The following is a 26,863-nucleotide window of genomic DNA, read 5'->3' as shown; positions in this document are numbered from 1 at the left end:
CCAAGGTGACATTTTGGTCCCACACAATCAGGTGCCACAGTTAGGAAATGTAGGTAACAAAAGAAGGCAAACACACCGTAAAAAGAGTGACGCTGTTCCCCTGGGTCTTACGATAACTCAGCTCCACTACAAAGGAGAAAAGATAAGAGCAGCTAAGAGATCTAAGACAATTTCAAAGCCTGTCTGAATTAAATCACCTTGCTCTAGAAAGCATAGCCTCTCTGGAAGACACTTCAGGTTCTTTTTTCTTTCTTTCTTTCTTTCTTTCTTTTCTTTTTTTTTTTTTTTGGTTTTTCGAGACAGGGTTTCTCTGTATTACTTTGGGGCCTGTCTGTCCTGGAACTCGCTGTGTAGAGCAGGCTGGCTTTGAACTCACAGAGATCCGCCTGCCTCTGCCTCCAGAATGCTGGGATTAAAGGAGTGAGCTACCAACACCCAGTGACACTTCAGGTTCTTAGTAGCACCGGTGTTTAGCAGGTATCACAGTGCTGTGGTATGGAGCTCACCGGCTAGCAACTCCTGCTGAACCTATAAGCTCTAGGTTTAGTGAAAGACCTGCCTCAAAAAGTATGGTGAGAAAGACTTCCAACGTTGACTTCTAACCTTCACATGCATCAGCACATCCATGCACTATGCATGTACACCTGCATGATATGTATACACAAACGTGTACACTTACATACATTACACCAATACACATACACAAAGTAACAAGATATCACTCCACCAAACCCATGCACCTGTGACAACTTGGAGCTTCAGTTCAAAGATTCTGGAAACTTCCACCCAGGGCCACCTGCACACATGACCAAGTCATGTGCCTCTGATGTACAAACTGCTTCTGAGGAAAGCATCCAGGCCACATTAAATATTCCTCTCCTCATAGCCAAATTTCACCATCAACCTCAGTACCCCTGAGATGTTGGGCAAGTACCTCAAGCTCTCTGTACCTTGATTTCCTCCAACTGCAAAATAGAGATAATAACAGCACCTACCATCTAATTAAAGGAGCTCCTGTGCACAGGTACCCAAGTCTGGTGCATAGTAAGTAAAGCGGTGCCAAGTACTGAGATGTGGACCTAGCTCAGCAGATGTCATGCCAGCCTCCTTTCTCATCTGCAAGTGGGATTTGTCTGCCTATTCCCCAGACCTCTCCTTGGTGAGCTTTTAAAGACTGGGTCTACCCCAGTGGAGGGTCCAGAGCAGAGGGGGAGGGGGAAAGGGGCTGGCTGTGGGTTGGGAGGAAGGAGAGAGAGGGAGAAGGGATTGACATGTGAAATTATAATTTTGTAAAATTAAATTAAAAAAAACCACTGTGTCTATGCTGAAACAAAGGTGGAAGGGGAGCCCCAGCCCAAGCCCAAGAAGTATGCTGATGTTTGTTATCACCACACTTAAATTTGGACAAGGGTCCAGACAGTGCCTTCTCAGACATCTCACACATCTTTGAGGGAGATTGTGGTTCAAGTCCCCAGCTTGTCAAGTGACACAGAGAGCTCTGTAAGCTGATAGAAGAAACCTTTGACCTCAGCTTCACAGAGCTATTGGTTGCAGTTTCTATCATGTAGAATTTACTGGGAAAACAGAAGTTAAATGTGGTTGACTTTAGGGCCCCTTGAGTAAAGGGAGGACCTAAGGCTCCCAGACTGAATTATCAAATAAATAACCTAACAGAAAATAAAGTTCATGACTCAAGAAACAGGGGGTAGGGAACAGTTCCAAGTCACTGCACTGTTTTAGAAAGGAAAACCAGTTGGGGGTTTTAATCCTGCAGAAAATCTGCTCTTCTCATAGGCTTCGCTAAAAGCCTAAGAAATCAAACACACACACACACACACACACACACACACACACACACACACACACACACACACACGGTCAAGAGGTAGAGGGGAGAGGACAGGGAGATGGAGGAGTGTTTAACTTTCTATAGGGCTTGCTCAATTCCTGGGAGGCCCTTGTCACCGAGATCTGCTGCCCAGCAACCCAGATGCACCAACAGCCTCTAGAACACACAATAAGGCCCTGCACCCTCTTGCTTCAGCCAAACAGACCATATACTAGGATCTCTGGGCCACACAAGGCCAGAGCCTCTGTGCCTGGTGAAGGCATTCCAGTTTACTGACAAACATGCAAAGCTTAAAGTGACTGATCCTAGACTTAGGCATAAAAATCCTCATCATAAAATCCATACCTCCTAGCAGAACAGAGAGTTAGGACACTTTTAGAGGCAGTTGTTGCAAATGCAAAACCTAGCTTTTGTAATTAAGCTTCAAAGCATCGACTAGAAATTAACATAGAATTATTTCAGAAAGCAGCTATAAAAATCAAGAACAGGAATGTGAGGCTTTCAGCTGTTTTCCATCCACAGAAACAAACCTTCCTGGCAAGTGAATGCAGGCTAGTCTTGATATTCTGCCTGGCAATTTGGGGGTGGTGGTGGTGGTGGTACTTCCCATTTTTAAAAGGACCCCCCCACTGAAACAACCCATTTCTCCTCTGAACACACTTAACATATTTTTCTTTTGCAAAAGTCCCAGAAAGATGTTTTCCAGCCCGGCAGAATCAAATCCACTTCAAAACTTCCAGAAGTTTTGAATCCTGTTCCTATTCTCTTATAGGATACTCTTTAAGAACCAGAACACACTAGCCTCAATCCATCAAAGTTGGACGCCTCAGCCGAATGCCTTATAATGCTAACCAAGTATGTTGGCTTTTTTTTTTTTTCGTTTTTCTTCCCAATCAAAATCCGACCCTCACTCCCCCGACTTAAATATGTTTTTCCACATATGTTTTCCCTCCCGGTCCACCTGGCCCCTTAAGATAACCGAGACTTAAGGAGGTTGCATATTGTAAAAGTGCCCAGCGACAGAGCAATGGTAGTGAGGTCCTTCAGCCTCCAAGTTGCACTCACCCAGGCTCAGCAACCAGAGTGCAGCCGTCCAGGCAGCGTCCCCCGCAGGAGACGCGGTGAGCGCGGGTCCTTACTTCCCCCGCCACAGCCCAGGCCCGCACTGACTGTTCACCCGGGATCCGGGAAGAAGGAGGAAGGGGGAGGAGCCGTGAATCCACACCTCCCGCGGCCTTGCGCAAGGTGCTTTCCAGCTCTACCTGCGTGCAGCAGACCACCCGAGGCTCCTCTGATGGGAGGCACGCTCCGTTTCAGAGTGGGAACTCCCGGGCACCTAGGAGGGGCGCCCCCGAAATACACCCAAGGCACCCCAATCCCTGTTACCTGAGTGTTCCGCGTGCTATCCCGGAGCTTGGGCTCAGTAAGCAGTGGGTGGCTTGCCTGCAGGAGCCAGGCGTGCGAGCGTCCCGAGGGCGGGCGTCGGACGCGGGAGGACCATGCGCTGCGGGCCCCAGACTCTCGGCGTCTGAACCGGCCCCGGGGCGGCGCAGCAGACGCCAGCCTCTACTCCCCGCCTTTTCCATTTCCCCTTTCTCTCCGTAAACAGAAAGGGCCTGCCGGCTGCCCGAGAACACGGGAGCCCCCGCGCTGGGAAATTCCGTCCTCCCACCCTCGGGCCCCGGGGCGCGGGGTGGAGATGGAGGCGGGACCGGGAGGAGCACCCGTGAGGATCCACCTCGCCTGGGACGTCTGTACCCAACCTGCGGCCAGAGCGTGTCCTCCCGGTCCGAGAGTGCGGTTCCAAACCCTCCCCCAGGACCCGCCCGGAGGCGTTCTCACAGCCGCTGCGGGAGGCTTGTGGGCTGTCTATCTGATTGCAAGTAGCCCAGACCGGTCTCGCCCGGATTCGGTTCAGATCCACAAGGTGAAGCGGGAGTCAAGTCCGCAAACTCCGACTCCCCGCTGCGCTTTTAAAGTTTCGGCGAAAGTCGCCTTCGCTGTTCTCTGCCAGCACTAGTTTTGATCTTTGGTCTAATGAAACCGGTTGTTTGGTGACAAGGCTCTAGCGTGACAGTTGCCTGCTAGGATCCCTCTGGCCCTTAGCTCCAGTTAATAACGTAGGGGTTTACTACTTTGTTGGAAAGTTTACTGAAGGTAAGGTCCAAAGACATTTCTAGGAGAAAAGCGCCAAGAACTCCACTCCACCACCGCTTATCCTACTCCTCCCTCCAAATTCCCCAAGCATCAACATTAGGATCTGAGTACTTTGCAAAGTCCCGGAGAACAAGAGGAAAGGCCATGTTGACATTATCTTCACCCCACCGATGGGGCATAGGGGTCCCAGGCTAAGCTATGAAACCAGCGCCCCTATGACTGAGTTGCACGCTTGTTTTTTGCAGTCCCCAGGCTCATCTGCCCTCACCAAGGTTCAAAGGTTCAAAGCACCCCCTTAAACTGATCTCTCCACATTTCTTCTGTGGAAAGTGAATTGCTCTTTCAAGGAAAGAAGAAAACTGCTAGCAGAGGTAGGGCAGGAAGCTGGGGTGAGGCATAGCGTCCGCGTTATAGAGCCTCAAAGGTCATACAAGCAAGACTAGATTTATATCGAGAGGAAAGCAAACTGGCCATCTGCAGGTTGTTTTTTTTTTTTTTTTAATGTGAAAGCGCTCTGTGTGTGCTGCGACTTTAGTAAGGCAAGGCATCACTTTGGTTGTTACAGGAACCTTTCTGTAGCTCTCTTTCTTGATGCCTTGGCCTTTCACAGACAGCGAGCGACCATAGTCTGCACCAACCAAGCAGCCTGCACCCGGCTGTTCTAACGCCTAACTCCGTGGATTTTAGCACTGGTGAGAGAGCTAGCTGATCATTCCGTCTCGGCTGAAACTAAAGTACTGCTACCCTTTAGTTTTTCTGAGGAAACCCAGATTAGTACAGAGGTTGCCTCTACCTGCTACGTGAGATTCGTCTCTCCCTTGCCTGCTGTCTTTGGTAATAAAGGATGGGCTTATAAACACTTTAAAAATAGAACCATGGAACCACGCCCCGCCCCGCCCCCTTGAGTGAGCTCATTACACCACGTGTAATCTGGGAAGTAAGCCTTGGATTTCCCTAAAGAAGTCTCCCCAAATACAGCTGAGCTTTAATTAACTGAATGTCCCTGCCTTAAGCAGTAGCTGATTTTATGTTGTGGGGTGAATTAGAAAACTTACTTTCAAACATTTTTTGGCTGTCCTGGAATTCACTCTGTAGCTCAAGATAGTCTGGTACTCAGAGACCCACCTGTCTCTGCCTCCTGAGTACTAGGGTTAAAGGCATCCATGGCAACTTTGAGACTTTTTTAAAGTCTAACACAGCATTGAATTTAGCATCCCCAAACCCATACTGAAAAGAGAATGCAACCGCAAAGACGTTTGCACACTCTTTTATTAGATTTCTTTTCAGGCGCATGCTAGCAAAGCTCATGAGTGTGTGTGTGTGTGTGTGTGTGTGTGTGTGTGTGCGTGTGCGTGTGCGTGTGCGTGTGCGTGTGCGTGTGTGTACTTGTGGTGGTTGTGTAGCTGTGTCTACAAGTATCTGGGACTATAGGTATGAACCATCATACAGGGCTAAAGGACTTTTAAACTTTCCAGATGAGAAGCCAGAGTATGGAGAACCACTGGCTAGGGTTTGGAGGAATAGGTTTTATTTTATGTATGTGCAAATGCATGTTAGCCTATAACTCACTATTGCAGTCCAGGCTGGCACTGGATTCTTGGGGGATACATCTGTCTTCACCTTCTAAATGCTAGGATTCCAGCTCCTTCGATGGTTTTTACAGTGACCATATGCACTTACAAATTGGGTTGCAACCAGTTGCAATTTACCTAGAGCTTTTTTCCCCTCAGGTTGGGACAAGAATGAGTTTAGAATCTGTAGGTAGAAAATCTGAATTTGTTTTTGCTTACTTACTCATTCAGAAAAGAAAATTGCTAACAAGTAACCTGACAGTCCACTAACCCATGTAATTGGAAATATGTCTGTCTTAGTATACTCATTGACAGACACTGATTTCCAGTCTTTACCTTCTGTATAAAATATAGCCAGGCATGGTGTGGTGGCACATATCTGTAACCCTAGTCCTAGGGAGGTTGAGGCAGGATGATCAAATGTTCAGTGCCAAGGGCTGGAAGCACAGTTATGAATACATGCTGCTCTAGTAGAGGACCTAAAGTTGATTCCTAACACACACAAGTAGCTCACGGCAATTTACAGGATATCCAACACCTTTCCTGGCCTCTGCAGGCATTGCAAATACACACACACACACACACACACACAGAGAGAGAGAGAGAGAGAGAGAGAGAGAGAGAGAGAGAGAGAGAGAGAAACACAATACATATAATTACAATTTTAAAAATAATCCTTTTTTAATCTCAATACCATCCTGGGTTATATAGCAAGATCCTGTCTCAAAGGGGCAAAAATAAAAATGCAGACTTTTGTGAGCAAAATGAACTAGAATAAATTGAAGATGATTATATTCATTCTAGTAAAAGCAATGGTTCAGTATTCTGTATTCAGGATTTAAAACAAAACACAAGGTATTGAGGAAAGAAAACTAAACACTCCATTTTCAGAAAGCTTTAAATAAGATATGCTTTAGATAAAGAGGAAGTTGAGCTTAATTTATGAGTACAAGTTTTTTCTAGGTTGTTCTATGTTGAAGCCGTTGCATTTGTTACTAGGATGTTCCAGGAATGGTCTCTTCGCACTTCAGACAGGAACCATCAGGAAGAAACTATGCACAGATGCAGGTAATAAATATAAAACCATTATCTTATTAAAATTATTTGAACAGTTGGACCTGCATTTTAAAAATCCATTAGAGTTTCTTTCTTTTTCTTTTATTGACATTAAATTTCTTGTAACCATATGTGGATTCAGCTATGATGAACTTTTTCATCTTTAGTGTTTCAACATAATAAAAACTCTTTCATGCAGAACACATAGGTTTTGTCAGAGCAGTTAGCTAGGATACCCCTAAAAGGCACAGCAACCCCAAGGATGGAGTATCCTCTAGGTACCAGCTCAGTGTCAAGGCTGATATTTTCTTTCTCTAGCACACTGTCTCCATGTCCATCACCACAAATGTGTTCTGCGGCTGCTGGTTAATGAAACATCTATTCAATCACACTCTGCATCTTAGAGTAGACCAAGGATGCTCATCAGATTTATGTGGACCACAGAGTGCATCATAGATTCTGCTCTGCCCCTGAAGCTCTCTGAGACTTTTCAGATGCTACCAGAAAGGGGAAAGATCTCAGAGCTTCAGACCTCACCTGTCTCCCCTTGGGGATGAAAGAGCGAGTCTATATGGGAACAGCCATAGCTCATAAGACAGTGAGGCTTTGTCCTCATCTCCTTCAGATCTGCCCTGGAACTGACTGTAGCAGAAGAGATCAGACGAGGATGGAAAGGACAGTCACCTCTGTCCTCCCTCTTTTGCCCTTTTCTCCGTGAATTCCTTGGCTTTTGACATCAGTGTGCAGAGTTGGAAGAGCCACTGAAAGGGGGACCCAGAGCCTCATCAGAGATGGATTCTTGAGGTTGGGGGGGGAAGTCCTGAGGGGTAGCCATTGGAAGGGAAGGGGGTTCCCTGAATGTGCTCAGCTGTGGCTGTTGTCTGGCTATGAAGGCTGTGTGTGAACTGGGCCTGTGTGAGAGCAGAGACCACCTGGTAGGTGCAGAAAGCTAACACTTAGGCTTTAATTTCAATTTTATTGTTGACTGTTGCAACTTCCCCAAATGCAAGCTCCTAGAGCCATACTTGGAAAACAGAAACTACTGCTTTGGGCTTCTTCATTCAACCTCCCAAATGGAAAGCTCTTGTGCTGTGTTTTTAAGTCATGGCCTTCTAAAATGACTACAAAGTAAAGAGTGTTCCCCAGGACTGTAGAAAGTTCTGTCCTCAGACGACGCTTTTATTAGTCATATTTTGAGAGGGGAGGAAGACAACAGTAGTGATCCTCCTAACGTCCATCTCCCCATGCTGCCTGGGGCCAGGTTATACAGTAGCCCCCCTTTGGATTTGAGGAGAGTCAGTACTGGCAGTCATTCCTGCCTCCTACCTCCCCCTTTCCTCCTGACCATACAGCCTTCTCTGCTCCAAGTGTATATAGTACCTGCAAGGGATACACACATAGAGCAGTGTTCATCTTGCAAGGGACCTGTTGTCCGTGCACTGTTTGGGTACGGGGAAGAACTGGCTAAAAGAATGTGAACAGCTCGACCCTGCTCCCATACATACAAGCATAAATGGTCAGTGAAGAAAAAACAAACAAACAAAAACCCTATTCTTTCCTTCAAAAAAAAAAGACATATTCAGCCGCCATCAAAATGATGTTCTTTTTGCAATGTGAGAAGAAACCTTTGTGGTTATTTCTACTGAGTTTTATGTGCTTAGCTTTTTCAGGTTTTGGCTTTTTAAAAATTTATGTGTGGGGATGTTCTGCCTGCACCTATATGGCTGTACACCATATTGTAGTACCTGAGGAGGCCAGCAGAGGGCATTGAGTCCTGGAACTGGAGTTGCATGTGATTGTGAGTTGCCCTGTGGGTCCTAGGAATCAAACCCAGATCCTCTAGACCACTGAGTCATCTCTCCAGCCCGGGGTGCTTATTAAACCAAGTGAGTGAGGTTAAAAAAAAATAACAAAATGTTCTGTCTTTTTCTTTCGTACTACATTTTGTGTCACTATATCAAGATCCCAGAGAGTGGCTAATTTGTAAAATCCTTACTTTCTTAGTTTCAGAGGTTGAGTGACTCAAGCTCTAGACATTCTTCCTGTTGAGGGCCTGCTATCTGCTTCCACAAAGCACGTTGGGGCAGCCAAAATGGGTCACTGGATAAAAGCATCTGCCACCCAACCTGTCAAACTGACTCAAATATCTGGGACTCATAAAGTAGAAAGAGAAAAACAGTTCCCCAAAGCTGTCCTCTAGCCGGGGCGTTGGTGGCACACTCCTTTAATCCCAGCACTCTGGAGTCAGAGGCAGAGGAAGACAGATCTCTGTGAGTTTGAGGCCAGCCTGGTCTCCAGAGCGAATGCCAGGATAGGCTCCAAAGCTACACAGAGAAACCCTGTCTCGAAAAACCAAAAAAAAAAAAAAAAAAGCTGTCCTCTAACCCTCACGGGTACACACAATAACAGTAACATTGAAATTTAAAAAACAGCTGGCCAGAGGAAGACTAGAAATCCAATCTACCAAGACCCCATGTACCAGAGCATGGGAGAAAAAACAATGCTGTGCAAGAGAGACAATGCCTGTGATACTAGGAAACAAACACCTGAAATCCTTGGTGCTGGGGGATAGTTTAGTGGGTAAGAGAATTTGCTGTATGTGTTAATTACTGTTCTAGTCCTGTAACAAAAACCATGATCAAGGCAACTTATAAAGGAAAGTGTTTAATTTGTGGCTCACAGTTTCAGAGGGTTAGAGTCCATGACTGTTACAGTGAGGAATGTGGGTACAGGCAAGCAGGCATAGCACTGGAGCAGTAGCAGAGAACTCTCATAATGAGATACAAACAAGAGGCAAAGACACACACACACACACACACACACACACACACACACACACACACACACTGGGAATGGCACTAATGTTTTGAAACTTCAAAGCTCTTCCCAGTGACACACCTCCTCCAACAAGGCCACACCTCCTAATCCTTCTCAAACAGTTCTACCAATTGGGGAATGACTATTCAAAAACAACAACAACAACAACAAAAACAAAAAACGAGCTTTTGGGGACCGTTCTCATTCAAACCACTACACTGTACAAGCCTGAAGGCACCCAGGCATGGCCACACCTGCCTATAACCTCAGTGCTGTGGGGACAGAAATAAGAAGGCTGCTGGGGCTTGCTGGCTGCCAGCTTAGCCCCAGATTCAGTTAAAGACTCTGTCTCAAAGGAGCAGTGTGTGTGTGTGTGTGTGTGTGTGTGTGTGTGTGTGTGTGTGTGTGTGCGCACACACATGCATGTGTATGGGGTGGAGGTGGTGATGGAGCAAAACACCTGACATCTTCTTCTGGCCTCCACACATGTGCACATACTTCTGTCTATCTATGTATCTCTGCCATTCTCACACTTGCCAATCTTGATGCTTTGTATAGCATTTGCTAGTGAGTTTCTAACCTTTTTCCTAGCTCTGGCACACATCCTTTCCTGACAAAGTGTTCTTTGCACATATCTAATGTTCTGTTCAGAGTCACAAGAACCTGGAAACCCTGGTAAGCAACAGCCAAACTCTGGCATCTGTAAGTAAGGAGATATTTATAGCATTTTCCCTCCATTTCCCAGCACATATGTGCACATGAGTGCATTTGTGTGGTGTGCATGTGCATATTTTTGCATGGGTATATAAATTCATGTGAGTATGGTGTGTTTCCATGGTTGTGAAGTCCCAGGGTTGATGTTGGGAATCTTTCTTTGACAACTCTTTCACCTTATTCATTATGGCAGGGTCTCTCAATCAAACCCAGAGCTTGCAGATCTTGCTAGACAGTTTGCTTTGGGGATCTCAGAAGTTGGAATTAGAGACCACCATGCCCACCTGGCATTTAAATGGGCTTGGGGGGGTCCAAACTTGGGTCCTTACACTTGAGTAGGAAGTGCTTTAACCAATAAGCCATCTCCCTGGTTTCTTTTTTTCAAATTAAGCTTATGTTTTAATGTTCAACAGAACATTTTCTGAGAACAGAGATGCTTCAATTTCCCTGTTTTACAGTCATGTGGTGTCTTTACAAACGCCAACCAGATTCAATAGCATTTGTGTGGTGGTTCATGCCTATAATCCCAGCATTCTGGAGGTGGAGTTAGGATCATAAGAGGCCAGCCTGAGCAAATTATAACTCCCCTGAGCTGCAAACCAAGACCCTTTCTGGACAAACAATAAAGTAAAACTGCATTTTGCATACTTGACCACTCTGGACACTCTCCTAAGTGCTTCAGAAGGAGTATCAGTCTCCTCTGGCCCTTCCAATAAACCTGAGGTGTGAACTGTCATCTCCACTTTCCTGTGGGATTTAAGTGAGTTTAAAGAAGAAACCAAAGGAAACCATGTGTATCTGACCTTAAAAATCAAACAAACAGCTTCCTGTATCCACAGGCACGTGGGACAAAGCACATCTGTTTCCAGCTGGTGTTTATCTAAGCAGCTGTAGGAGGAAAACATGGCTGCCTGGGTAGCTTGGGGAAGTCTACAACTTCAATCCAGGGTGATTCCCTGATCCTCTTTTCTATAAGGCCCCTCTGCTTTCTTTGCCTCTATCTCTCAAGTGCTGGGACTTCAGGCATGCACCCTTGCTCTGCTCTTTTGTTTTGCTCTTCTGAGAAGAGATAATCTGAAGGAACACGGTTCTGTTTGTCTTAGAGAAGAAGACCTGCTTTGCTTTCTCAAGGCCTATATGAAGTGGAATGGACTGTCTGAGGTACTGTGGACCCTTTAGGGTAGGAAGCACAACTGGATCACCCAAGCCAGACCTTTAAGGATTATAGCCTAGCCCCATTCCCAGCATGTTCTCTGCTCCCAATCCAACAAGATGTGACAACAAGCTGTACCACAAGCACCTGCCATCAAAACAACCAAGCTGCTCTAGTCTCCTTGTCTGTGATGGGCTCCATCTGGTAAACTGGGAGCCAAAATAAACCTCCTCTCCTTAATTTGCTCTTCAGTATTCTGTTACAGCAAGAAGGCGATGAATCAAAACACACCCACTTAGGTCTCCACCTCATGCTTATGGCTTACTTCCTAGCTGAAATGCCTTGGGTCTGGCTCAAGGGGGACGCACTGAGACAGACTTTCCTTTGGGGTAAGGCATTTATTAGAATTAGTAAGGGTTTAGACAGACAGACAGACAGACAGACAGACAGACAGACAGATGCAAAGCAGGGACTCTGATGAGAGTTTAGGCCCGGAGGCAGAATCTGGGATTCTTTTCTTATGGGTCTCAGAGCAAAAGGGATGGGTTTCATCTCAGGACTCTCTGATTCCCAGGATTCTAGGATTCTAGGCTTCTAGGAAAGTGAAGGAGTGTGTGATTCTGAGGATTTGAGGAGGTGGGATGCATCTACTTGAGGTATAGCCATGACATGATTGGGGAGATATGTGGGGTGAGGGGATGTGTCACAATCAGCAGCCTTTGGTGTCTGGGGAGTCTGTAGATGGACTCCTAGCCAGGCTCTGGGGAGCATGTCTGTCCCTCCTGAGTAGCTGGGATTCATGGAGCCAGAGAGCCTGCAGATGGACCTAATGTGAGCAGTGTATGGTCTGGGAATCTGACAGAAATTATCACCTAGGACATTTCATGCAGCAAGGTGGAGGCTTGTGGGCTTGAAACAGGAATTTTACAGAGAGTGAGGGGGCTTGGAACTAGAAACTTCTAGCCAAGAGAAAGCACTCTTTTAAGCTCACATCACGGCTCCCCTCTTTCCTGACCACATGATCTGGGAAAATCACTTAATTTCACCAAACCTTGTTTCCATTAAGGGGAAAAAGTGGTTTTGTTTTCTTTTTTCCTTTTCTAATATCTACAGCTCTAACAGCAGGATGAAAGTGAAATCAACTCTGTACTCATTCATGTGGAGCTTTTGAAAAGTACAATACTTTCCCTTACTTGTTATTTATCATAATAATAAGCTAACCCTTATCTTTGAGTAGTATGAATTTAGAAGTATTAAGTGTCTGAGAATGCTCAGATAACAGACAAAGCCAGAATTCTAATCTAAATTTGCTGACCTCAAAATTATGTGGCCAGCAGCACCTAGAAGGTGCCAGGCCCTAGGGCTCTGTGTCAGTGCAAAGGAGTACCGCATCACCCTTGTCTGCTGTGGATAGAATACCACCTTACACATGACTTCTGTAGACCACGAAGCCACTTCTTCTCACAGCCAGTTAGACCAGGCCATCCTCCCTCCCTTTGCTGCTTGAACCCACACTGCTTAAAATAGCTGTCGATCTGCTCCTTCCAGCATCACCCTCTTAGCCAAGATTCCCTGAGCATAGTCAGAGGGCACAGATGTCTGGACAGGGCTAGATAAGATGAATCTTCCTGCTCCAGTCCATTAAAGGTGGGGAAGTTTCTGAGGTCTCCTCCCAGATGTGTCTCATCATTTCCATACCAAGTTCAGTTTTGTTATTAGTTGATGTGGATAGGTCTTCAACATAAGCAAAGTTCTTCAAGAGGCTTTAACACACTCATTTTATAAATGCTGAAAACGGGAGATGCATCCTGTTAGGGAGCTCACCAAAAGTTCATGCTCTTTTTTTCTTGGAAGTGTAAATCTGATTACCAAACAGTTTGTGGTTATAAAGACGTTCTGGAAAATTGAAGTGATGATGCTAACTTACTCCCAGTCATTACCCTGTGGCCAGGAAAAAAAAAAAAAAAAGAAAGCTCTTACTGTCTTAAGCAATTTTATTTAAGCTTAAGCTTAATGTCTTAAGCAAGTTTATTCTTAAGCACAAACATTAATGTTTTATTATTTATAATCCTGGTTATAGCTTCAAAAATTAACTTCACTGAGCTGGCAAGATGGTTCATCAAGTAAAGGTACTTGCTACCATGCCTGTAGACCAAGTTCAATCACTGGGACCCATGTGGTAGGAGGAGAGAACAGACTCCTTTCTCCCCTAAGTTTTTCTTGAGAAGAGTTCTGAACCATACATATACATGTGTGTGCGCACGCATGCATGTGCGTGCCTGCTTGCAGACATACACACAATAACAGTATTAAAATAAATAAAATCAACTCTGCAAGTAAGAATTGCCACTGTGCTGTTATTTTATTTATTTTTGTTTTATTTTTGAGACAGGGTCTTGGGCTGGAGAAATGGCTCAGTGGTTAAGAGCACTGGCTGCTCTTCCAGAAGTCTCATGTTCAATTCCTGAAACCACATAGCTGCTCATAACTGGCTCTGACACCCTCTTTTAGCCTCTGTGTGAAGCAGGCACAAATGAGGCACACAGATATTCACAAAGATGAAGTACCCACACACATTTAAAAAAGAGACAGAGACAGACAAACAGACAGAAAGGTGGGTTCTCAGAATATAGCTCTGGCTTGCCTGGAGTTCAATATGGAGACCAGACTGGCCTCCTGATCCTGTCTCTTTCTGCCTGTCAAATGTAGGTGTGTACCCCAGAGCCCAGCTCCCACTGTGCCATTTAAAAGCCAATTGCTCATTTATTTGTGCATGAAATGAAGAGTTGAGAATGAACTGTAAGCTTGTCACCATGTCCAGTGCTGTGGACAGCAGAGCACAAAATTCAATGCCCTACATCTGGGTCGGGGGTAGAGCGAGACTGGACAGATAAGCAGCTGTGTGTAAGACTATAGCTTGAGACAAGTGCTCTGGAGGATGTGGAGTGAAGGGGTGGAGACCGATTCTCTTGACGTCCCTGAGGTCACAGGGGATCCCTTGAGAAGATGCCCTTATACAGAGACCATGTTTGGAGATGACAAAAACCTGCTCAAAAATCACTGGATGGCAAGGCCCGTGTCAGTTCCATTCCTAGTGGATGTGGTAGGAACCCACGTAATTAAAGGTCCCTGGGGTGATTTAACTCAGTAACTTCTCTTTACACATGATCAAACTGAGGTCCAGGGAGACACAGCTGGACTCCCAGTACTAGCAAACAACAGAATGGGGGCTGCGGTGATGGCTCTATGGGTCATGTGCTTACTATGTGTAAGAACCTGAATTCGGATTCCCAGAACCCATACAAAATCTGCAGGAGGATGTGGGTGCCTGTAACCCTAGGGCTAAGGAGAGCATGGGTGGGTTACGGGGGCTTGCTGACCAGCCAATCTAGGCAAAGTAGCAAACTCCAAGTTCACCGATGAACTCTGGCTCATCGAGTACAGTGGAGAGCCATAAAAGATGCCCAATGTCAGCTGTTGGCCAGTATGTGCATGTGGTAACAGAGTGGTGTGACAAGATGTTACTCCGTAGAAATTCCCACCAACATGCTGAGATAGAGTCTGATTAACCACCTAGCTTTACACACACACACACACACACACACACACACAGAGAGAGAGAGAGAGAGAGAGAGAGAGAGAGAGAGAGAGAGAGAGAGAGTCTGTGCTGTGGCGAGTCTGGAAAGCACACCTTCCATTGTTGAATCCCAATGTTGAATCCCACAGGGATACGGATGTCTGCTGGCCCTTCACTAGCTGTGTGCTTTGGGAAAACAATGTCCTACTTCTGGACTCTAGATTCCTTGTGCATTAGGCACATTTGCTGTTCCAGTGTTAAATATAAAAAGGTGGAAGATTATAGTTTTCAAATATCACATTGAGGAGACATTTAACTTCTCCCATGCAGGAACCACTGTAGGCTGATGATGGTTGGTTTTCCTTTCAAGACATCAGGGCTACCAACAGAAACCCCAGCTCTGTGCGTGGAGAAACCTGGTCAGCAATTCAGCAGGCCAAAGCCATATCTGTGTGGTTTTTCTCTTTAAGATACCCAATCTTCCGGTTTCCTTCAGAGCCTCTCTTATTACATTCTCTTTATTATATCACGAGGTCTGTGGGGTTTCATTTTTAGCATGCGAACTGGATTATCCCGTTGCAAATCTCCCTTGAGTTCTTGGGAAAATATATGAGATTGATAAGTAGCAGGACATTTTAAAGGAAATACCCAAGTAAGAAAAAGTTCGGTGTTTGACATAGTTTGTAGGGGCGTTGGGGACATCGTAAAAGGTCAATTTTAAGACCATGCTTTTTTTGTGTGTGTTGGGAACCTCCAGTGAATGATTACAGTTTTAGACCATGGGACAGCTAAGAAAAAATAAAAACAGGCTTTTAATATCTTTGGGCCTTTCAATGAGGCTTATTAAGAAGACTTCTCTTGTCCTAACTCTGTTAGAATACCACGCAGCAACTGGAAGTAGCTGAACCTAAAATAGCTATACTTAAAATAGCTGTGGGTAGGGGTTGGGAAGATGGCTTAGTAAAGTGCTTATGGTACAAATACAAGGACATGATTTTCATCCCCAGCACACACATAAAAATGCTGTGCATTAACCTCTCCAGCCCCCACCATCCCCCAGTGCTGGGAATGTGGAGACTAGAGGATCCTTGGTGCTTGCTGGCCAGCCAGGCTAGCAGTCATTGAGAATTAGGTTCAGTGAGAGACCCTCTCAAGAGAGCTTAGCAGGTGAAGGTACTTGATTTACCTGTCAGGTGACCTGAGCCTTATTCCAGAATGCCTGGGAAGGTGGAAGGAAAGACCTGACTCCACAAAGTTGTCCTCTAACAGCCACATGGGTGCCATAGCTGGTGCCCCTCCCATCAGAAACAGATAAATAAGGTGGAGGATGATCGAGAAGACAACCAATATTGATCTCTGACCTCTATGTGTACATACACATGCATATGTTCACAAACATGCACACCACACATGCATGAATGTGTGCATGCTCGCACCCCCCCACACACACACAAGTTGAATGACATTATTCCCAGATGGCTGTGCTGTCACCATTGAGAGGCCTATATTCTGGGTGTGGCAGGAACCAGCCTCACTGCAGCTTGCTAGCCATAGCATTTCCTAAGAGAGCCAGTGCCATTGCCAGGGGCTCAGAGCTGCAGAAGAGACGGGCTTAGTACAGCAACATCAGCCCTCAATTCTGTCCTCTGAGGACCTTTTCTTTTGGCCAGGTGTGGTATTGCACACCTATGATCTTAGTACGGCAGGATGAGATCTGAGAATCTCTAGTTTGAGGCCAGCCTAGGCTACATAGTGAATCCTAGTCCTTCAAGTCAATTAAAATGGTGTGTGTGTGTGTGTGTGTGTGTGTGTGTATGTGTGTGTGTGTGTGTGTTTACATGTGTGTGTATAGGTCACAAAACTAGAACGGGGTTGTGGTTGCAGAGGAGAGCTTAAGGGAAGAGAGAAAGAGGGATCCTAAGGAACTCCTGTGATGAGAAAGCAGGAGACTGGACTACTGGGGAAGGAAAGGGAACAGACTGAGCGTGTGGAGGAGGACACGCTGGGGAAGGCAGTTGAGGCGGGGAAATGAACGAGACTGAAGTATGATGAAAATGACATGATGCAACTCATTGCTTTGCAAACAAACCTAAAGTAATAAATTTTATAAGAGAAAAGACACAACAAAATATCAATGTGGCAGGAATGTGATGAGTAATCCCTTATTGCTGCTTTGTTCAGTTCATGGACTTGGTGGTTCGAGTTCAAGCACTCCTTGTTATAAACTGGCTTCCCTTTAAAAGCGAGCACTTGCCTAGCATGTACCTGGGTTTCACCACCACCAGCACCTCCAAATGTAAGACCTTGCTTGTCAGCACAAAGCCTCTCAGAGGAGCGAGGGAGATGCAAGGAGCCAGCCTCTTGGGCCAGGGCTCTGATGTCAGACAGGAGGTTTCTCCTGGTCGGTGGAGGAGTTCTCAGGATCTGAGAGCTGTTCCAAAGCTCCATTCAACAGCCTTTAGTTCAAAGTTATCTATTCTTCCTGTACCTCAGTTTTCTCAGCCAGAAAATGAATGATAATATGATTATTTTTTATAATTTCAGATGTTTACATTTTTATAACAACCATTACCATCTATGGAGATGGCTCAGTGGGTAAGAGCACTTGCCAAGCAAATATTAATGCCTGAGTTTGAATTCCCAACATCCACATAAAAGTTAGGCCATGTGTGGGGAATGAAGGGCAGAGCCAGGCAGATAGATTCCCTGGAGCTCACCAGACAGCCAGCCTAGCTAAAACATAAGCTTTAGAGTCAGTGAGAGACCCCACCCCATTTCAAGGGAATAAGGGGAGAATGCCCTCCTCTGGCTTCCACATGCAGATGCTCACCAGTGTATACAGTATACAACAGAGAGAGACAGAGAGAGAGAGAGAGAGAGAGAGAGAGAGAGAGGATGATTATTCTAAGACATGAGTTTTTATATTTTAATGTCTCTAAATATCTTTTTAAAAAGATTTTATTTATTTATTATGTATACAACATTCTGCTTCCATGTATATCTGCACACCAGAAGAGGGCACCAGATCTCATAAGGGATGGTTGGGAGCCACCATGTGGTTGCTGGGAATTGAACTCAAGACCTCTGGAAGAAAAGTCAGTGCTCTTATCCTCTGAGCCATCTCTCCAGCCCCTCTAAACCTCTTACTATTAAAAGTCAAAAAAGAAAACAAAAGCAGTTGTTGTAAACTTTCTCATGTATCTGTATGTGCCTGGGTGGTGGTTTGAATGAGAAATGCCCCCACAGATTTGTGTATTTAAACAACGCTTCATCTCCAGTTGGTAGTACTGTTTGGGGAGGCTATGGAACTTCTCTGACGGCAGCCTTCTGAAGGAAGTACATCACTGTGGGTGGGCTTTCAGGGTTATAGCCTCATTTGTTTCCACTTTGCTCTCACTGTTTCCTGTATGTTGTGATGTGATATCTCAGCTTCCTGTTCCTGCCACCGTGCCTACCCACCATTATGGACATCTAGGCTCTAAACTGTCAGTCAAACTTTCTTCCTGAAATTGCTTTTGCTCAGAGTGTTTTATTACAGTAACAAAAAGTAACTAATATAGCCTGCTTGTGGGTGTGTGCACCACTGCTGTGGAGTAATCTTTTTGTACACCGTGAAGATTTTTCATTCCATTGGTTTAATAAATAGCTGAGCTGCCAATAGCTGGGCAGGATTGGGGGGGGCAGAGAGAGGACACTGGGAAGAAGAAGGGCAGAGATGTGGAGTATCACTGGCCATGCATGGAGGCAGATAATAAAGTCACTAGGCAAAAAGTAAACTAATAGAAATGGGTTAGTTTAAGTTGTAAGCGCTAGTGGGAAAAGCTTATTCTATCGGCTGAGCTTTCATAATTAATAAGAAATCACTATGTCATTATTGGCGAGCCTATAGTCCCAATAAAAAGGTCTGACTACACACCACTTAGGTGCAAATGGCTTCGGGACCCCTACAACTGGGGTTTTCCATGGTTGTAAACACCTTTGTAGGCGCTAGAAACCAAATGTCCATCCTCTGCAGGAACATGAAGTGTTCTTTTCCACTGAGCCATCACTTTAGCCCCCACACTGTTGGGTTTTGCTGTTTTGTTTTATTTTTTGAGACAGGGTTTCTTTGTGTAGCCTTGGCTGTCCTGGAACTCCCTCTATTGGTTAGCCTGGCCTCAAACTCACAGAGATCTGCCTGCCTCTGCCGCCCAAGTGCTGGGATTAAAGAGGTGCACCACCACCACCCAGTTCCCACACAGTTTCTTCATCAGCAACACATTTCATTTTATTAAATACCTACCATATTGGAATTGAACCTGGGACCTTGTTCATGCTGGACAAGTGCTCCACCTGAACTAGGCCCCAGTATTTCTTCGTGGTTCAGGAAAAAAAAAACAAAAAAAAACAAAAAAAAGGTTGTCAAGTACTGTTGATATCCTAGATAGATGGAATGTTATTCTGTTTGGGGGACTGGACTGAATGAGTAGATGAAATGCCTACACCTGTGATCAAATAGTATTATCAGTCACTCACTAAGTGTAACTTGTAGTCTGATTTGTGGGTAAACTGCTTTCTACTGTTATAGCTAGCATTGAAAATCTGTAAGTGTGCGCATCTCTAATTGGGTAGGTTTCCAAAGGTGGAATTACTAGATCATGAGCATTCCCAAGGCATGGGTCTGAGAAATTCAGTCAAAACTGATTCAGAACACTCCCTTTAACTTGGTCATTTTATTTAAACTTTTTCCACTTTTGTTTGCATAAAATGGGTTGCATCATAACATCTGCAGGCACAGTTAGACACAATACAGTACTGGTGATAGTAAGCTCAAGAGAAAAGTAAGTTATCTTTATCAGGACAGACAGGCTGAGCTCCCTGCAAGCTTTGGATGGGAGCACGTGGACCAATTAAAACCACCATGTCAACAGTGACCCCGTGTGGCCCTAACAGAAATAGGCACGTGTTAGCAGAAGTGATCACTTTTCATCCTTTATCTTTGTGTTGGTTTAAGGGATTGTCCATTAGATGGCAGAAGCAGCGCCTGAGATCCATCAACAATCTGATACCCAAGCCTCAAGAAGTGAAAAACAGGCCTCAAAACTTGCATAAGGAGGTCCAAGCCACTTTGTTGTTGTTGTTTGTTTGTTTTTTGTTTTTGTTTGTTTTTTGTTTTTTTAAATGGGGTGTGCTGGATGTCTCTACAATTTTGTTAAAAGGACTGCAGAACCTGGAAAAGCTGTTGCTGCTATTGATGCAGAACATATCGCCATTATTGCTCTCTCTCTCTCTCTATATATATATATATATATATATATATATATATATATATATATGCTAATTGAAACTCAAATATGTGATGAATCCAAGGTGTTTCAGTGAGTGCTCACCTGTGCATGCAAATTTGATTTCATCTTTAGTAAGTAGTAAAGTTATATGCTTGCCAAAAAAAAAAAAAATAAGTGACACACTGGAAGACAAATGTCACACAATTTCAATTTTATGTGTAACCTAGAAATGATGAACTTATGGAAACAGAGAGCAGAATTGTGGCTATTAGGCTTCAATATGGGACTTTTAACAATGGGGAAACGATTGGTTTAAGGATATAAAACTGCAGTTGGACAAGAGGCATTGTAGGGAGACACCTAGTCCCGCCCCAGGCAACCCGGACAGGTGCCAGGTATACCAGGACATGCCCATGAGGGCGGGGTGAAGGGAAGTCGGGGGGGGGGTGACAGGGTGATGTAAGAGAAGGTTCTTAAGGGCTGCACGTGGAGACCCTGGCTTTTCTCTCTGCTGCTCCCCCGGCTACCAGCACTGGTTCCAGCTCCCTCCCTCTCGCTTGATTGGTGTATCTCAATAAAGAAAACCTTAGCACTATCAGCTTCGGGCTGTTCACTCCTCACACGGCGCCCAATGTGGGGCATGAACCCACAACCCTGAGATTAAGAGTCTCATGCTCTACCGACTAACAACCCTCTCAACAAGGATGACTGACAGGTATTTACTGAGGTATATCTCATGAACTAAATAAAAGCCTCCCAAAGAATGGAAAGTGCTTTGTTTTTATCCTCACAGGAAAACCCACCTCCGGAAGTCAAAGGACACTACATGTGTAGATACTTAAGGAAAGAACGTAGCTATAACCATCAAACAAAAGGAACGTGCCATATGGTAAAATTTACAGCCGTCTCTCAAATAACTCTATTTTTCTTCATTTCCTAGTCCCTATTCAATTAAATCGATGCTGGATTTAGAGTTGGATTTGGCTTTCCTACCCTAAAATCCAAGCATGTTATTTAACAAAATTTTAAAGTTTCTTTATTATACCAAGAAGCCAATTGCTGTAATACAGAATAAATGAAGAATAAGAGGACTATCTTTGTCTTTTCTTGGCTCTTTCTTTCAAGGCCTACACACTCTCATAATTGTTGTTTTTCAAGGATTGCCTTTCCCAGTACACATACATGTACAAGCGAACATTTCTCTGATGACACTTAGGTTTGAGTCCCATACAGCCAATGAGAACCAGCCTGACAACAATCCCTGCATGCTCCGGAAAAAGAATTGGACTACACCTCCCCCACTGCACTGGATTCAACTCACCCCGTTTCGACTGACACTCCAACCAGAACCTTGAGTAATGACTTCAATCAAGTTGAGGATTTCAACCTAGATCTTCAATCAAGCAAATCTCATCTAACGTGGACTAGACATAACTCATTAGAGACTTTCCCTGTACTAGCATTTTCTTTCCACAGGACCCCACATGGCTACCATCGTCCCATTTCAGCAGGAAGTAACTTAGAAGATGCTATGCCCCTGTTCCCCATTATTGTTTATTAGGATAGTGTAAGCCTAGTTAAGAATGACCTTCTTATTGTTTAGAGTTGGGATTGGAAGGAGGTGTTCAAGTTAGACACCCTTTCCTCATGACTTTAAGACTTAGCTGGAATAGACATAGGATGTGCAATAGCAGATTATTGTATCTTCTTATATTTCACCTTTATGATTGCTAATTTTAGACGTTTTACACTATTAAGTTTTAATCCTCTTTTAGACTAAAAGGGGAATTGTAGGGAGACACCCTAGCCCTGCCCCAGGCAACCCAGACAGGAGCCAGGTGTACCTGGACACGCCCATGAGGGCGGGGTGAAGGGAAGTGGAGGGGTGACATAAGAGAAGGTTCTTAAGGGCCCTGGCTTTTCTCTCTGCTGCTCCCCCGGCTACTGGCACTGGTTCCAGCACCCTCCCTCTCGCTTGATTGGTGTATCTCAATAAAGAAAACCTTAGCACTATCAGCTGCGGGCTGTTCACTCCTCAAGGCATGGACTCTCTGAAGTCTTGAAGTCTACTGATGAGAGAATGATAAATATGGTTGATAACAGTATGCTATATTTTAAAAGTTGTGAGATAGTATACTTTAAGTGTTCTCAAAACAAAAATGATGAATATGTGTGATATAACATGTTAATTGGTTTAATTTAGCCATGCCATTGTGAACATACTGTATTCTGTATCATAATTGTGCATGACTTTATTTATGAACTAAATAAATGAATGGAAAAATTCATCTGGGAAAAAAAAGAAAGGTAGAAGAAAAAAAAGAGTGGCAATCACATTTGGATATGTATATAAACAAATTCATTCCCAGACAGACACACAGATAGGTAAGTAACTAGACAGACAGACAGTAGTCCTTCTTTACACATAATTTCACTTTCTTCTGCCCCAGTGACCCAGGGCCAATCTCAGTCAGAAAATATTAAATGGAAACAATTCATCAATTTAAAATCATTGATGGAGATCCCAACTTCTGGTTGGGAGAGTAGAGACTCAGTGCAATGCCAAATACTTCTTTGTAATTTTATGTAAACAACATGCTCCCACTGCAGGTCTGCAGGCATCTGTAAAACTGATAAGACAGCTCAGCTTTCCTAAGGCTGACTGACTCTGATGACACAGACTCTGGTATGTGCAGAATACGGCCATGGGAAGACACTTTGGCAGTTGTCTTTTTACCTGCTATTTACCCTCGGTCTCCCTCACTGAATTTTGGTGTGTGGTTGGAATTGGCATGGCAAAACCAACCCAGGATGTCATTCCAGGAAGGTCTTGTGGCTTGAGCTGCTGCCGGAGCCAGGAGGCCTGGGCTGTAGCAGTGTAACCAGCAGAAACAGTGCAACTGGCAGTTAATGAGAGATAGGATGCACTTTGAACACACCAAGAAAGTGGATTTCTGGATGAGAAACAGACATAGTTGGTAAATTTTACTTCATAGCACACCATATCCACCTTAAACAACTTTGTTTTCTCTATTATACACAACAAGAGCAAGAAAATATGACTTTTATGAAGTTTATGCTTTTAAAATACTTAGGGTGTCTGTTACCTGAAATGAAAGGCCGTTACTGGTTTGAATTTTTTTTTTCATATTTGGAGAACTTGCATATGTGAGATATTTGAGGAGGAGACCCAAATCCAAGTATAAAAGCCATTTCTGTTTCATGTACACTTCATGCAAACAGCCTGAAAGTTAATTTATACAGTATTTTCAGTGCCCCTGCATCTTAACTGTGACTCATCCCATGAGGTCAGATGTGGGACTCCCCACTTGCGGTGTCACACTAGAGGACAGAAGAGTTTCATATGTAGAATATTTCAGAATTCAGATTTTTGGGTTTGGGTGCTTAGCCTGTACATGGATATCTAAAGCTAATAGCTTCACATGGCAGTTTAAAAATTCAGGAGAAAACCCTACCTGCACAGTTAGAATAATGATATAGCTTAAACACATAATTATAAGATTTCACGATTTTAAAATGTAATTTGAGCACATTATTTGTTCATTTGCTTACTTAGTGTGAGACTGAATCCATCGATATCACACACTGTAAGTATATGATCTATCACTGAACTGATCCCAAGCTTGAGGACGTGGGTTCCCAGGCCTAGAGTCATGTAAAAATGGAAAGTGCACACGTGTATAATCTCTGTGCTTCTGTGGGAAGATAGGAGGCAAAGACAGAAGAATTTTCTGGACCTCATGGACCAGGTAGTATGCAGTGGTGAATGATGAGAAAGCCCATCCCAAGGTGGAAGACGAGGCCAACACCCAAAGTTGTCCTCTGACCACCACATGGGTGTTATGACACACATGTCTGCACAAACATACTACAACATACAGAGAATGCTATGTGGAAAATATACAGTGTTTAAATAAAGGTGTGTGTGTGTGTGTGTGTGTGTGTGTGTGTGTGTGTGTGTGTGTGTGTGTGTTGGAACACTGTCTTTTGAGCTTAACGTCCATCATCCCATCAGATCAGCTGTGACAATTCACAAGAGATCCCAAGGTTGGGGTTGCTGACATCCCTCACAGATTGGGTTTGAAAGTATTACTAGAATTGAGCTGAGAATCCAACCACTCCTTCCGACACCTCCCTCCCAGCTGTATATAATTCTGTCTGTGCTGTGTGTGGCCTCGAATCTCAGGAGGTGCTAGAGTATATAATGTGTGGTGTTTGACTGAAGGGGAACTGTGGAGAAATCACATCCATGTTGCCAAGCGGCTTTTTGGCGATGTGACTGCTTTAGGGTCACCTATGCTCCTGTAAGTGATATCTCACCCATATCTGTAAGCCATAATAAACTCACTGGTTCACTACGCCACACTGGATTGAATGGTAGTTTGCTCTGTTGTTGGCGCCCTATCTGACAGGAATAGATGTTTCTGTATTCACATTTCCCCTGGAAAAGCACATGGTGTTGTGTCTGTCTATGTATCTGTCTGTCTGTCTGTCTGTCTGTCTGTCTGTCTGTCTGTCTGTCTATCTATTTACCAAACAAGCTGGAGGACTCCATGGTGCAGTTTCCAGAAAATTGTCATCCATGATGGGTGAGATTCTGTGATGATGTAGCTTTTGAGGGGTCACCCATGCTCCTGGTTCCTTAATATTCAGGGATGAAGTTGTAGATTTTCTCCCAGGAAGAATGGAAATGCCTGGTTCACTCTCAGAGGCCTTTGTATTATGATGTGATGTTGTAGAGCTTTGGCAATCTGGTCATTAAGAAAGCAAAATCAGAAGCTAGGTGTAGAGGTGCACAGCTTTAATTCCAGTACTTGGGAAACAGAGGCAGATAGATCTCTGTGAGCACCAGGCCAGTTCTACATTGTGAGTTCCAAGATAGTTAAAGTGAGTCTCAAAAAACAAAGAAAAACAAATAAAATAAAGAAAGTGACAATAGGAGGTAGAAGGGAGTCCTTTGTGGGTAAGAGATTTGCTGCCAAGCCTGATGACCTGAGTTCAGTCCCTGGTACACACATGGCGGCAGAAGAGAATCAACTCCTGCAAACTGGCCTCTCGTTTCTACAGATGTCCCCACACTACATGTGAGGAATTGTTTTTAAAGTGAAAAACAACCACAGAATGAAATCAAATATTTACAAATCAAATATAAGGGTCTTGTATCCAGAATAAGTCTTTTCTCAGGGCTATATAAAGAATGCTTCAGGAGCCTAAGTTCAGTGTAGAGCGCTTGCATAGATAGAGGTACAGATCCTTGGGTTCCTGATTTTCATAGAACAATATGACAACTCTTAAATACAAAGGGCAACCAACCCCTACCCCCATAGACAAAAATCCCTCTTCCAGATCTATAATGAGAGATAAATCAAGCCTTTTGTTTGTGTGATTTGTTTTTATTTTTAAAGCAAAGCATGGAAATGGGCTTTTCTCTAGAGAAAATCCACAAAGACCAAAAATTACATTAAAAGATGCTCAGCGTCCATCAGGGAAATGCAAATCAAAAACCTGAGCACTATCTCAATTCTACTAGGACGGGTGATATAAAAAGAAAAAAGTAGTGTTTTGATTGGTAATGTTGCCCATAGGCTCAGATGTTTGAATACTTGGTTCAAGTTAGTGGGGCTGTTTTGGTAAATTTAGGAGGCATGGCCTTGCAGGAAGGAGCACATCACTGAAGGTGAGCTTTTAGGTTTCTAAGGATGAGTCATTTTCAGTGCTTTTTCTCTGCTTTGTGCTTGAAGTTCACGATGTGAGCTCTCAGCATCCTGTTCCAGTCACCGTGCCCTGCTCTGCCCTGCCATTATGGGCTCTAACCATCTGGAACTGTAAGCCAAAATAACTCTTCCATAAGTTACTTTGGTCATGATCTTATCACAGCAACAGAAAAGCCATTAATACACAAGCCAAAAAATATAGTCAAGAATGTGCAAAACTTGAAAACCTCATGTATTTCTGGTGGCAGTGAAAGGGTAGAGTCACTTTAGGACAAAACTTACTATTGCAGAATATTTATTTGTTATTGAATATTTGAAGATGTGTCTCTGCCTAAGGTGCCTTCTGATTGGTTTAATAAAGAGCTAAATGCCAATAGCTAGGCAGGGGAGCATAGGCAGGACTTCCAGGAAAGAGAGGGAAGAAGAATCTAGGCATGCAGAGATGACGGAGAGACACTGAAGAAGTCAGACATAGTACAGAGTAGAGGTAACCACGTTATGTGGTAGAATGTAGATTAATAAAAGCAGGTTAATTTAAGTTATAAGAGTTATCGGAACAAGCCTAAGCTAACAGCCAACATTTCACAATTAAAAACTTACTACAGTCTAGGAGTTCCTTAAAAAGGTTAAAGCAGAGGCTGAGAGATTTGCTGTTCTTGCAGAGTTCCATTCCCAGTATCCACACTGAGTGGCTAACAATTGCTTATAATTCCAGCTTCAGGAGATCTGATGCTCTCCAGCCTCTGTGGGCATCCACATATGAGTGTATATATACTCTCTGTCACACATATATGCACAAATAAATAGCAAAATAAATATATTCTTAGTGTTAAAACAGGGGCTGGGTTGGTGGCCTAACAGTTAAGAAAACATACTGTTTTTGCAGAGGACCCAAGTCTAGTTCAGTTGCTCCAAGTGAAGGAACACAGAGATAGGAGGATCTCAGAGGCTCACTAGTTAGCCAGTC

This window comes from Cricetulus griseus, chromosome 3 (assembly GCF_003668045.3).
Source record: "Cricetulus griseus strain 17A/GY chromosome 3, alternate assembly CriGri-PICRH-1.0, whole genome shotgun sequence".
Classification (NCBI taxonomy): Eukaryota; Metazoa; Chordata; class Mammalia; order Rodentia; family Cricetidae; genus Cricetulus; species Cricetulus griseus.
This window is presented reverse-complemented; position numbering follows the sequence as displayed.